This window comes from Entelurus aequoreus, linkage group LG23 (genome assembly GCF_033978785.1).
Source record: "Entelurus aequoreus isolate RoL-2023_Sb linkage group LG23, RoL_Eaeq_v1.1, whole genome shotgun sequence".
NCBI lineage: Eukaryota > Metazoa > Chordata > Actinopteri > Syngnathiformes > Syngnathidae > Entelurus > Entelurus aequoreus.
The window spans coordinates 2,619,301-2,636,063 of record NC_084753.1 but is presented as its reverse complement, the minus strand read 5'-3'; the positions used below and the strand labels follow the sequence as shown (position 1 = coordinate 2,636,063).

The 16,763-nt window shown below is 34.1% G+C and overlaps 1 long non-coding RNA gene across 2 annotated transcripts in view; it reads right to left on the bottom strand.

The window, feature by feature from the left end:
* The window catches only part of LOC133640918 (uncharacterized), a 123,372-nt gene extending 108,402 nt beyond the window's left edge, over positions 1–14,970 (bottom strand). For both annotated transcript variants that reach the window (XR_009824220.1, XR_009824221.1), the window contains exon 1: positions 14,106–14,970. This is a non-coding gene — a long non-coding RNA (uncharacterized LOC133640918). The remainder of the gene's footprint in view (positions 1–14,105) is intronic.
* Between the last annotated feature and the right edge of the window lie 1,793 nt (positions 14,971–16,763).

Here is a 16,763-nt window from a genome sequence, read left to right as displayed (position 1 = left end):
ATATAGACACATGGCAACAACACACGTACACACGTATATACATACATAGACACATGGCAATAACACACGTACACACATATGTACATACATATAGACGCATGAATGTACATCACACACATATATACATACATATAGACACATGGCAACAACACACGTACACACATATATACATACATATAGACACATGGCAACAACACACGTACACACATATATACATACATAGACACATGGCAATAACACACGTACACACATATGTATATACATATAGACACATGGATGTACATCACACACATATATATATACAAACATATAGACACATGGCAACAACACACGTACACACATATATACATACATATAGACACATGGCAACAACACACGTACACACATATGTACATACATATAGACGCATGAATGTACATCACACACATATATACATACATATAGACACATGGCAACAACACACGTACACACATATATACACACATATAGACACATGGCAACAACACACGTACACACATATGTACATACATATAGACGCATGAATGTACATCACACACATATATACATACATATAGACACATGGCAACAACACACGTACACACATATGTACATACATATAGACGCATGAATGTACATCACACACATATATACATACATATAGACACATGGCAACAACACACGTACACACATATATACACACATATAGACACATGGCAACAACACACGTACACACATATGTACATACATATAGACGCATGAATGTACATCACACACATATATACATACATATAGACACATGGCAACAACACACGTACACACATATGTACATACATATAGACGCATGGATGTACATCACACACATATATACATACATATAGACACATGGCAACAACACACGTACACACATATGTACATACATATAGACGCATGAATGTACATCACACACATATATACATACATATAGACACATGGCAACAACACACGTACACACATATATACATACATATAGACACATGGCAACAACACACGTACACACGTATATACATACATAGACACATGGCAATAACACACGTACACACATATGTACATACATATAGACGCATGAATGTACATCACACACATATATACATACATATAGACACATGGCAACAACACACGTACACACATATATACATACATATAGACACATGGCAACAACACACGTACACACATATATACATACATAGACACATGGCAATAACACACGTACACACATATGTACATACATATAGACACATGGATGTACATCACACACATATATATATACAAACATATAGACACATGGCAACAACACACGTACACACATATATACATACATATAGACACATGGCAACAACACACGTACACACATATGTACATACGTATAGACGCATGAATGTACATCACACACATATATACATACATATAGACACATGGCAACAACACACGTACACACATATATACACACATATAGACACATGGCAACAACACACGTACACACATATGTACATACATATAGACGCATGAATGTACATCACACACATATATACATACATATAGACACATGGCAACAACACACGTACACACATATGTACATACATATAGACGCATGAATGTACATCACACACATATATACATACATATAGACACATGGCAACAACACACATACACACATATATACACACATATAGACACATGGCAACAACACACGTACACACATATGTACATACATATAGACGCATGAATGTACATCACACACATATATACATACATATAGACACATGGCAACAACACACGTACACACATATGTACATACATATAGACGCATGGATGTACATCACACACATATATACATACATATAGACACATGGCAACAACACACGTACACACATATATACATACATATAGACACATGGCAACAACACACGTACACACGTATATACATACATAGACACATGGCAATAACACACGTACACACATATGTACATACATATAGACGCATGAATGTACATCACACACATATATACATACATATAGACACATGGCAACAACACACGTACACACATATATACATACATATAGACACATGGCAACAACACACGTACACACATATATACATACATAGACACATGGCAATAACACACGTACACACATATGTACATACATATAGACACATGGATGTACATCACACACATATATATATACAAACATATAGACACATGGCAACAACACACGTACACACATATATACATACATATAGACACATGGCAACAACACACGTACACACATATGTACATACATATAGACGCATGAATGTACATCACACACATATATACATACATATAGACACATGGCAACAACACACGTACACACATATATACACACATATAGACACATGGCAACAACACACGTACACACATATGTACATACATATAGACGCATGAATGTACATCACACACATATATACATACATATAGACACATGGCAACAACACACGTACACACATATGTACATACATATAGACGCATGAATGTACATCACACACATATATACATACATATAGACACATGGCAACAACACACGTACACACATATATACACACATATAGACACATGGCAACAACACACGTACACACATATGTACATACATATAGACGCATGAATGTACATCACACACATATATACATACATATAGACACATGGCAACAACACACGTACACACATATGTACATACATATAGACGCATGGATGTACATCACACACATATATACATACATATAGACACATGGCAACAACACACGTACACACATATATACATACATATAGACACATGGCAACAACACACGTACACACGTATATACATACATAGACACATGGCAATAACACACGTACACACATATGTACATACATATAGACGCATGAATGTACATCACACACATATATACATACATATAGACACATGGCAACAACACACGTACACACATATATACATACATATAGACACATGGCAACAACACACGTACACACATATATACATACATAGACACATGGCAATAACACACGTACACACATATGTACATACATATAGACACATGGATGTACATCACACACATATATATATACAAACATATAGACACATGGCAACAACACACGTACACACATATATACATACATATAGACACATGGCAACAACACACGTACACACATATGTACATACATATAGACGCATGAATGTACATCACACACATATATACATACATATAGACACATGGCAACAACACACGTACACACATATATACACACATATAGACACATGGCAACAACACACGTACACACATATGTACATACATATAGACGCATGAATGTACATCACACACATATATACATACATATAGACACATGGCAACAACACACGTACACACATATGTACATACATATAGACGCATGAATGTACATCACACACATATATACATACATATAGACACATGGCAACAACACACGTACACACATATATACACACATATAGACACATGGCAACAACACACGTACACACATATGTACATACATATAGACGCATGAATGTACATCACACACATATATACATACATATAGACACATGGCAACAACACACGTACACACATATGTACATACATATAGACGCATGGATGTACATCACACACATATATACATACATATAGACACATGGCAACAACACACGTACACACATATATACATACATATAGACACATGGCAACAACACACGTACACACGTATATACATACATAGACACATGGCAATAACACACGTACACACATATGTACATACATATAGACGCATGAATGTACATCACACACATATATACATACATATAGACACATGGCAACAACACACGTACACACATATATACATACATATAGACACATGGCAACAACACACGTACACACATATATACATACATAGACACATGGCAATAACACACGTACACACATATGTACATACATATAGACACATGGATGTACATCACACACATATATATATACAAACATATAGACACATGGCAACAACACACGTACACACATATATACATACATATAGACACATGGCAACAACACACGTACACACATATGTACATACATATAGACGCATGAATGTACATCACACACATATATACATACATATAGACACATGGCAACAACACACGTACACACATATATACACACATATAGACACATGGCAACAACACACGTACACACATATGTACATACATATAGACGCATGAATGTACATCACACACATATATACATACATATAGACACATGGCAACAACACACGTACACACATATGTACATACATATAGACGCATGAATGTACATCACACACATATATACATACATATAGACACATGGCAACAACACACGTACACACATATATACACACATATAGACACATGGCAACAACACACGTACACACATATGTACATACATATAGACGCATGAATGTACATCACACACATATATACACTACTGTTCAAAAGTTTGGGGTCACATTGAAATGTCCTTATTATTGAAGGAAAAGCACTGTACTTTTCAATGAAGATAACTTTAAACTAGTCTTAACATTGCTAATGTGGTAAATGACTATTCTAGCTGCAAATGTCTGGTTTTTGGTGCAATATCTACATAGGTGTATAGAGGCCCATTTCCAGCAACTATCACTCCAGTGTTCTAATGGTACAATGTGTTTGCTCATTGGCTCAGAAGGCTAATTGATGATTAGAAAACCCTTGTGCAATCATGTTTACACATCTGAAAACAGCTGAGCTCGTTACAGAAGCTACAAAACTGACCTTCCTTTGAGCAGATTGAGTTTCTGGAGCATCACATTTGTGGGGTCAATTAAACGCTCAAAATGGCCAGAAAAAGAGAACTTTCATCTGAAACTCGACAGTCTATTCTTGTTCTTAGAAATGAAGGCTATTCCACTAAATTGTTTGGGTGACCCCAAACTTTTGAACGGTAGTGTACATACATACATACGGCATATATATATATATATGGCATGGCGACAACACAGATACACACATATATACATACATATAGACACATAACACACACATGGATGTACATCACACACTGCGGCGGAGATCTAAGTAATTCAGCAGAGAGTGACACTTTCACGGTCTAATTAGCCCCACTGCTGCAGTCAACACGTCCCAATGACCCTCCGGTCCTACTTGCTCGTTAAGTATGGATGACGGCCGTGGCCGGGCGCCGCTCCTCCGTCAGCACCCGACTCGTCACAGGAGAAAGTCCCCCAGAATGTTCCGAGCGGTCGCCGTAGTACGAACAAAGAAAGCCTCTCTCTCCCGGGGGCGACCTGGGACCCTTTTGGGTCTTTTTAATCGCCTCTGAGGAGGACATCGTGCAACAGAATTTTCATCTCAGAATTTGCACTGTGTGTTCTTTGCCAAGTTATTTTTAGCTGGAGCTATTGAGTGGGTATACACTGGAGTTCCCCGGGACCCTTTTGTCCCCCATTGACTCTCTTTTAAAATGGCAATTTTTCCATACGCTATAAACCTGTTATTTTATAATACTTTTTCCATGAAAACCGAATGAATACAAGAATTTCCCTTTGAAATATGTGCAAATCCTATTAGAGGTGTAATCTGACGTCTGATACTGTAAAGTACCATATATTCATATTACACCAGAGTCCCCAAATGGTTCCCACTGAGGGCCACAGACTGATAAATCAAAGGATGTGGCGGCCATTTTGGTACTTTTTACTCTCAAAAACTGTACAATATTTAGAATTTGTTTTCCAAAGAACCAGACATTGCAATTTAGGTAGAAATTGTGTGTGAAGAACCAAAGCCGAACGGAAATGCTAACAGGTAGCATGCCTGGCAGATAGTAACAAAGTAACAAAAAATATGACTCATATGTGCAACTGAGATAGGCTCCAGCACCCCAAAAAGGGACAAGCGGTAGAAAATGGATGGATGGATGTGTATACTAGCTAACACGGGGTTTCTGCAAGTATCCGCAAATCTAATTTAAGGATTTCTAATGCCGTTTTAACGCTGTTCAATCCGAGACTGCATTTCTTATAGTGGTAGCAGCAGCTGTCAGTTGTGGTGGCGTCGTGGCGGCAGCAGAAGTTGCTTTGTAGGTCACGCCAAAGAAATTTGCCACCATTAGCTGCTGCCTGCCTTTGATGGCCAAATTGTGATTAGCTAATAGCATGTGAGAAATAACATTGCATTGTTTTTTTAATGCCTGTAGACATCAAATTGTATGGTTTTTAATGCCAATTAAGGCCTTGATTTGTGCAAAATCCATGTTATGCTAACATGCTAACAATATCATGCTTACAGTTAGCATTAGTGAAATACTAAAATATATGACACTGATGTGCACATCTGAAAAAGTTGCTAAAAGAAAGCCAGCTTACTAATGTTTGCATGCTAACAGGTAGCATTCGTCAAGTAAATAAATATTTGACGTTGGTGTATACCTGCTAAATTAGCTAAAAAAAGCCAGGTTACTAATGTTAGCATGCTAACAGGTAGCATTCCTCAAGTAACTAAATATTCGACGGAGTTCTAAACCTGCTAAATTAGCTAAAAAAAAAGCCAGCTTACTAATGTTAGCATGCTAACCGGTAGCATTCGTCAAGTAACTAAATATTTGACACTGAGGTGTATGTCTGCTAAATTAGCTAAAAAAGCCAGCTTACTAATGTTAGCATGCTAACAGGTAGCATTCGTCAAGTAACTAAATATTTGACGGAGTTGTAAACCTGCTAAATTAGCTAAAAAAAGCCAGCTTACTAATGTTGGCATGCTAACAGGTAGCATTCGTCAAGTAAATAAATATTTGACGCTGAGGTGTATACCTGCTAACTTAGCTAAAAAAGCCAGCTTACTAATGTTAGCATGCTAACAGGTAGCATTCTTCAAGTAAATAAACATTTGACACTGAGGTGTATGCCTGCTAAATTAGCTAAAAAAAAGCCAGCTTACTAATGTTAGCATGCTAACATGTAACATTCGTCAAGTAACTAAATATTTGACGCTGATGTGTATGCCTGCTAAATTAGCTAAAAAAGTCAGCCTACTAATATTAGCATGCTAACAGGTAGCATTCGTCAGGTAACTAAATATTTCACACTGAGGTGTATACCTGCTAAATTAGCTAAAAAAAAAAGCCAGCTTACTGATGTTAGCATGCTAACATGTAGCATTCGTCAAGTAACTAAATATTTGACGCTGATGTGTATGCCTGCTAAATTAGCTAAAAAAGTCAGCTTAATAATATTAGCATTCTAACAGGTAGCATTCGTCAAGTAACTAAATATTTGACACTGAGGTGTATACCCGCTAAATTAGCTAAAAAGGTATCAAATACCAAAATATTTCACTCTGAAGTACATATTTGAAAAAATTGTAAAAATGCTTAGCATGCATCGAAAACCAAAATATGACTCAGGTGAGTACCTACAAATATTGCTAAAAAAAAAGGCTTACTGATGTTAGCATGCTAACAGGTAACATTTATCAAGTAACAAAATATTTAATGCCAATGATTGAGATTGTGTCGCATCAAGCACCAATAGATTTATATTTACAAAATTCATGAAAAAAGCCAGCCTAATAACATTAGCATGCTAACAAGAAACATTCGCCAAGTAACAAAATAGTTGACGATGAGGTGTGGAACTGCAAAACTAGTAAAAATTATAAATAAAAAATTATAAAAGATAGCATGCTAATATTAGAATGCTAATGACTGTATTGCATCAAGCACCAAAATATATTTATATTTACAAAATTTGTGAAAAAAGTCAGCCTAATAAAATTAGCATGCTAACAGGTAACATTCGTCGAGTTACAAAATAGTTGACGCTGAGGTGTGTAACTGCAAAATTTGCTAAAAAAAAAAAAAAAGTTAGCATGCTAATATTAGAATGCTAATGATTGTGCCACATCAAGCACCAAAATATATATTTACAAAATTTGTGAAAAAAGCCAGCCTAATAACATTAGCATGCTAACAGGTAACATTCGTCGAGTAACAAAATAGTTGACGCTGAGGTGTGGAACTGCAAAATTTGTTAAAAAAAATAAAAGCTAGCATGCTAATATTAGAATGCTAATGACTGTATTGCATCAAGCACCAAAATATATATTTACAAAATTTGTGAAAAAAGCCAGCCTAATAACATTAGCATGCTAACAGGTAACATTCGTCGAGTAACAAAATAGTTGACGCTGAGGTGAGTAACTGCAAAATTTGTTTAAAAAAAAAAGAAGTTAGCATGCTAATGATTGTGCCGCATCAAGCACCAAAATATATTTATATTTACAAAATTTATGAAAAAAGTCAACCTAATAATATTAGCATGCTAACAGGTAACATTTGCCAAGTTACAAAATAGTTGACGCTGAGGTGTGGAACTGCAAAATTTGTTAAAAAAAATAAAATCTAGCATGCTAATATTAGAATGCTAATGACTGTATTGCATCAAGCACCAAAATATATATTTACAAAATTTGTGAAAAAAGACTGCCTAATAACATTAGCATGCTAACAGGTAACATTCGTCGAGTAACAAAATAGTTGACGCTGAGGTGAGTAACTGCAAAATTTGTTTAAAAAAAAAAAGAAGTTAGCATGCTAATGATTGTGCCGCATCAAGCACCAAAATATATTTATATTTACAAAATTTGTGAAAAAAGCCAGCCTAATAAAATTAGCATGCTAACAGGTAACATTCGTCGAGTTACAAAATAGTTGACGCTGAGGTGTGTAACTGCAAAATTTGCTAAAAAAAATAAAAGCTAGCATGCTAATATTAGAATGCTAATGCTTGTGCCGCAGGCCGTTAAAAAAATGAGCTAGGGGCCGCACATTGGACACCCGTTTTAGACGATGAATTGCTTTGAATCTGCCAACAACTTATAATAAAAACGATGTTGGTAATGACATAAGATTTAAAAATATTGTGCGTGCATGCAGGAATATGGCAATGTTTGTTTTTGCCGTTAAAAAAAAAGTTTTCTTTGACAAAAAGGGCAGAAAACAATGGAAAAAAACTTCATATCAGCAGATAAATCTGAAGGTAATCTAGAGATTTAAGGGATAAAATTTAAAAAAACATTACATATGACTAACTTTTAAGACTTTCGGGTCCCTGGGACATTTACCACAACCAAAGGGTTAAGGTGTTTTTTGAAGGTGACAAAGAGTGAAGGAATGCTGTGGAGAGATGCTGCATAGCTGGGGAAGAGAAGGCAGCCTTTGATGGCTTGATGGAGACTTTCCTCTCCCTCTCTCCTGCAGCAAGCTGCGATCAAGCCAGGCCTTCAATCCCTCCCTTCTCTCTCTCAGCAGCTGGAAGGCTTCCACAGCAGGGTGCCCCAGATTCAAAGGCCACCTCCCTGCTCCCATCCTTGCAGCATCTCCACGGTGGAGCCCTGCCGACATCTTGTGGACACAAGTTGTACTGCAGCAAAAGTAGCCTACAGTGTAACACTGGCTATGGAGGTGAATTTGTGTCTTTATTACACAAGGTTTTTTTGAAAAATGCATTTATCTAACTGATTTTTTTTTTCCACATCAAATTATGCTGAGAATGTTATTAAATAAAACTTATTGTAGATACATTCAGTGCAGAAATATTTGTTGCTTCAAAACTCAAGACCCACTTTTCCAGTAAATTAAGACGGAAGCAATCCATCTTGAGTCAAAACCAGCCAATAAGGGGAGTTTCAAAGCAACAGATATTTATGCACTGATTTTTTTTTCTCAATGTTTTTTATACACCGAATTTTTACACATGATTTTTTTCTGCACTATTTTTTTTACACATTTCTACACTGAATATTTCTTTAATGGATTTTTTTTTTTTTTTACACAGAATTTTTAATCGACTACACGTTTCAACACTTTTTATATACAATCATTTTTGCACTACATTTTTTTTTGCATTGCATTTTTATAGACTGAATATTTCTGCACTGAAGTTGTTTGTTTTTTATACACCGAATTTTTAAACACTATTTTTCTGCACTCAATTTTTTTTTTTTACAGTTTTATACACTTAATTTTAACACACATTTCTGCACTGAATTTTTTACACTGTATATTTATTCATACACTAACTTTTGCACTGAATATTTCTGCAATGGATTTTTTTTTACACTGAATTTTCAATCAACTACATGTTTTAACACTTTTTGTACATAAACATTTTTTCACTGAATTTGTTTGCAATTAATTTTTTTACTATTTTTTTACTATTTTTTCATGAACTGAATATTTCTGCACTGAATTTTTTTATATTGAATATTTCCGCACTGAATTTTAAAACTATGTAGTTTAGCAGACTCATTTTCTAAACACATTTTGATCTTTGCTTGCCTTTAGCACGTTTTTTTTTCAATTAAATTGTCAGCATACTTTGATGTATAAAAATTCTGTTCCATAAATTCAATGTAAAAAAAAAGAAGTTAGCCTCCATACTGGTCAGTCAGTGTACATTTTGTTTCGTAGGATGGGAATTTATAAACACAATTTTTTTGGTTTATTTGGAATTTCATTTTGAAATATAAAAAATACCATGGAAAAGTGATATATAATATATATTTGAGGCAAAATAACTACAACAAGGCTCAGTTTCATTTTATATTTTACACACAAAATTGAAAATCAATAGTTCACAGAAATGAAAAGTAGAGATGTTATTTCTATTGCCGATATTATTGGCCGATAAATGCTTTAAAATGTAATATCGGAAATTATCGGTATCGGTTTCAAAAAGTAAAATGCATGACTTTTTAAAACGCCGCTGTGTACACGGACGTAGGGAGAAGTACAGAGCGCCAATAAACCTTAAAGGCACTGCCTTTGCATGCCGGCCCAGTCACATAATATCTACGGCTCTTCACACACACAAGTGAATGCAAGCATACTTGGTCAACAGCCATACAGGTCACACTGAGGGTGGACGTATAAACAACTTTAACACTGTTACAAATATGCGCCACACTGTGAACCCACACCAAACAAGAATGACAAACACATTTCAGGAGAACATCTGCACCGTAACACAACATAAACACAACAGAACAAATACCCAGAACCCCTTGCAGCACTAACTCTTCCAGGACGTTACAATACAATATACCCCCCCCCCCCCCCCCGCTTATTCCCCCCAGCTCAACCTCCTCATGCTCTCTCAGGGAGAGCATGTCCCAAATTCCAAGCTGCTGTTTTGAGGCATGTTAAAAAAAATAATGCACTTTGTGACTTCAATAATAAATATGGCAGTGCCATGTTGGCATTTTTTTCTATAACTTGAGTTTATTTATTTTGGAAAACCTTCTTACATTGTTTAATGCATCACAACAAAATTAGGCATAATAATGTGTTAATTCCACGCCGGTATATATTGGTATCGGTTGATATCGGAATCGGTAATTAAGAGTTGGACAATATCGGATATCGGCAAAAAAGCCATTATCGGCCATCTCTAATGAAAATATTTATCATAAAAACACGTTTTTCATATTCTGACACCGGAACCGGAAATTGACATTTTTAAAAACAAGACCGCGGGCTAAATTGTGGGATAAACAATAGGTGAGGGCCGACATCCGGGCAACTGAGCTACATACGGGTTCTTCGAGCCATAGCAACCAGACTGGCGTTGAAAACAAACCGTTGCCATTACTCTTTAACCTGTCGACCTACGCTGATTAAACCCGTCATTCTGCCTCCAAAATGCCGAAAAACTGTGTTGTTTTTGGTTGTGCTAACCACAACTGGAAACAGGGAAAACAAAGGTCGTATTTTGTTCTGCCAAAGCGTGATAAAAGCCCACAGAGACGAGACAAATGGCTCGCAGCTTTACACCGGGAAAACGAGGACGGTTCTCACTGGAGTCCCCCAAAGTCCCGGGTCGTGTGTTCGGATCACTTCGTTTCTGGTAAATATAAGGAACAAAAATCCACCTTCTTAACCACAACTTGGCTATACCGTCCGTGCTAATGTTGTACTTGTTGAATTTGTACCTTATAACGTTCGACAGCTGAAGTTGTTGTTGTACAAAAATAACATGCGGTATATACTTTATAGTCTATAGCAGGGGTCACCAACGTGGTGCCCGCGGGCACCAGGTAGCCCGTAAGGACCAGATGAGTAGCCCGCTGGCCTGTTCTAAAAATAGCTCAAATAGCAGCACTTACCAGTGAGCTGCCTCTATTTTTTAAATTGTATTTATTTACTAGCAAGCTGGTCTCGCTTTGCCCGACATTTTTAATTCTAAGAGAGACAAAACTCAAATAGAATTTGAAAATCCAAGAAAATATTTGAAAGACTTGGTCTTCACTTGTTTAAATAAATTCATTATTTTTTTTACTTTGCTTCTTATAACTTTCAGAAAGACAATTTTAGAGAGAAAAAATACAACCTTAAAAATGATTTTAGGATTTTTAAACACTATTACCTTTTTACCTTTTAAATTCCTTCCTCTTCTTTCCTGACAATTTAAATCAATGTTCAAGTAAATTTATTTTTTTTATTGTAAAGAATAATAAATACATTTTAATTTAATTCTTCATTTTAGCTTCTGTTTTTTCGACGAAGAATATTTGTGAAATATTTCTTCAAACTTATTATGATTAAAATTCAAAAAAATTATTCTGGCAAATCTAGAAAATCTGTAGAATCAAATTTAAATCTTATTTCAAAGTCTTTTGAATTTGTTTTAAAATTTTTGTTCTGGAAAATATAGAAGAAATAATTATTTGTCTTTGCTTGGTCCAATTTTTTATTTATTCTAACAAAGTGCAGATCGAATTTTAACCTATTTTAAACATGTCATCAAAATTCTAAAATTAATCTTAATCAGGAAAAATTACTAATGATGTTCCATAAATTCTTTTTTTAATTTTTTCAAAAATATTCGAATTAGCTAGTTTTTCTCTTCTTTTTTTCGGTTGAATTTTGAATTTTAAAGAGTCGAAATTGAAGATAAACTATGTTTCAAAATTTGATTGTCATTTTTTTTGTGTTTTCTCCTCTTTTAAACCGTTCAATTAAGTGTGAATATCATTAATTATTAATAATAACAGAGTTAAAGGTAAATTGAGCAAATTGGCTATTTCTGGCAATTTATTTAAGTGTGTATCAAACTGGTAGCCCTTTGCATTAATCACTACCCAAGAAGTAGCTCTTGCTTTCAAAAAGGTTGGTGACCCCTGGTCTATAGCCTGTATAGGCTATTTTCGAAAACCGGTTTCGTTTAAATTTGCACTTAACAGTTTGGTTTTTAAAAACCAATAAACCCTATAATTTTCATGTTGCCATTTAATCAACTACAGAACATTTTAACTCGTATCTTAACCTAGCCTCACTGGAAAGACTATTTACATAATCATACGCCATTTAGAACAGTTTAAAATGCCGTGAAACCTCGTTAAATGCTTTTTCTGTCAATGCTGTGTTCGCTGTGAGCTGGTTTGTTTTCAACGAATTCAATATGGCGACCGGTTGCTAGGGGTTCGGTAGGCGGAAGTGACGTAGGTCCGCCCTCGCCTATATGGTGAAAATCTGCGTTTGTGATGTTAAACTAAAACTTTTTGAATCAAACTTTTAATGTGTTGGTATTGCTGTTTGACACCAAAAATAACGCTTTCTTTTCATATTTTATTGTTTGTGTTTAAAAAAAAAAAATCAATCGGTTGTTTTTTAATTCAATGACCAAAACATACATGGAACCAGACTTAAAACTGTAGTTTCTTTTCACAAAAAAACAAAATAAGAGCTATTGGTGCATATTATCACAGAAATATCATGAATTGAACTAAATAACATAATTTAAATAAGTAGCTTATTGATACAATGTCACTTCAGTCTCGCCGTGGCAACTTTAAAGCTGAGAGCTCGACTTCCCAAGCTTTTTTTATATCAACATTTTTTTTTCCAATTGTGATATTCGACACTTGTTGACACATTAGAATTGTAAAATTGCTTCAAACATTGCCTGCAGTGGCAAAAATAAAAAAAGAAGCTAACTTACCTGACACGCCGCCGGTGTGGAGGCCATATCCTGGGCAAGACACGTGACCCACGACAACCAATCGTGTTAGTCACGTGACTCACGACAACCAATCTGGTGAGTCACGTGGTTTATGACAGCTGGTCCAAAATGTTTGGTGTGCCTCCTTTTAAAGGACTTAATTAGTAAGCATAAAGTCCCATTTTTACCAAACTTTTTCCACTGAGAAACTAAAACATGCGGGGGGCATTTTGATATTTAACTTTTATAACTTCGACAACATATAGATTTTTTTTTTTCCTTGAGGGCTCCCCTTAAAAGTGGTGGCAATGACTTGGAAGGGTCTCAGTCATAAAAATTTTAAAAATAATATTGTTTATTTTAGTTGTATTATTAATATTATTCAACGCTTAAATCTCTAGATCAACTTCAGGTCTATCTGTCGATATGACTTAACAAAAACTCTTTTATTGCCTTTTTATTAAAAAAAATAAAATTTAAAAAAAACATGGCAAAAATACCAAATATGGAATATTTTATGTGAAGTAACTAGAGCCTTAAAAGGGTAATATTCCTAACACCAGTGATTCAACTTTAGGTATATCTGTCAATATGACTTAACAAAAACTCTATGCCCTTTTTGTAAAAAATAAAAATATAAAAACATGCCAAAAATACCAAATATGGAATATTTTCCACCCCACACACAATTTGAAAGTAGAATATTTGATGTGAAGTAACTAGAGCCTTAAAAAGGTAATATTCCTAACACCAGTGATTCAACTTCAGGTCTATCTGTCAATATGACTTAACAAAAACTCTATGCCCTTTTTGTAAAAAAAAAAATATAAAAATAAAAAAAAACATGGGAAAAATACCAAATATGGAATATTTTCCCGCCCAAACAATTTGAAAGTAGAATATTTGATGTAAAGTAACTAGAGCCTTAAAAAGGTCCAAAATTCCTAACACCAGTGATTTTTATTTCATTATTATCTTTGAGCAATGCGTAAAAAAAAACAATTAAAAAAACAATTAAAAAAACAATTAAAAAAACAAATTATTGGGGACCCACTCATAAAAAGTGTTAAAAATAAGTTATACATTTAATTGCGTGCTTTCCACGCTTAAATCTCCAGATGAGTTATTCTTAAAAATCAACTAATTAAATACTTAAACACAGTGTTACTGTTCAAACTGTGCGTAATTTTACAGTGGCCAAAAATATGAAGTATACTTGTTCAATTAAACCTCTGCCTTGTTTTTATTGAATACTTGGGCCTCTACGCTACTGTATTTTAGTGTTGGTCATTACGGTGGTACTTGAAGAGCCAAGTTTTATCTGATGTTGTACTTGGTGAAAAAAGTTTGAGTCAACTTCAGATTGATTCGTTGATTATCCTGTTTTTTTTTAAATGTTTTTTATGGCCTTTTTGTCAAAGATAACTTTAATTTTCTATATCACAATCACACAAAATATGAGATATTTCCCCCTAAAAAATGTTCACTGTGGTATATTTGATGTGACATAATTGGAGCCTTGAATCGGTCAAAAATTCATAACATTGATTTTGATTAAACATTATTTTCGATCGATACCTGTTTAAAAAGACAACCTGCATGGCAGCTGTGTTATAAGAGTCTACGCTAAAAAAAAATTCTAGTTACATTTCACCCTTTTGATCTTTTATTCCCCATTTTTGTAATTTTAATTATTTTTTGGAAGTATTTTTAGAATGTGCCGCGAGTCGTTAAGAAATTACTTGCGGGCCGCAAATGGCCCTACGGCCACACATTTGGGCACCCCTGGTTTAAATCATGCTTCACATCTCTGCTTTTATTAAACGTGCTTTAATATTTGTTTGTAATGTTGTACATTGGTTAATAAATTAGAGAGTTGAGACTCAACCATACTGTACACGTTTTTTTTTTACCGTTTGCAGTAGAGTCACTAATCACACAAAATCACATGATAGCTACAACATGTTTTATTGGCTGTACATGTATGTCACTTGTTTTTCTTTTGACCTGTAATGTAGAAAATTATTTACTATATATATATATATATATTATAAATATATATGTATATACAGTATATATATATATATATATACACACACATACATTACATGTATTCATATATGTATGTAATTATATATATTATATACATACAAACACACATATATACACACACATGTATACACATGTATAAATGTATATACAAATAAAGACACGTGTGTTTATATATGTATATATATAGTAGAGACTATATATGTGTATACTAATGTATGTAATATATACAGGTATAAACATTGTATATAGAGTATGTATGTATATATACATATACACATAAATACATATCATACATATATATGTATGTAATTATATATAATATACATACAAACACACAAATATATACTATTTATATACACACATGTATATATACACACACACACAAATAGACAATGTATAAATTGATATACATATAAAGACACGTGTGTCTATAATATGTGTATATATATATATATATATATATATATATATATATATATATATATATATATATATATATATATATATATATATATATATATGTGTGTCTGTATATACTGTATGTATACATGACATTTATATATATATATATATATATATATATATATATATATGTGTGTCTGTATA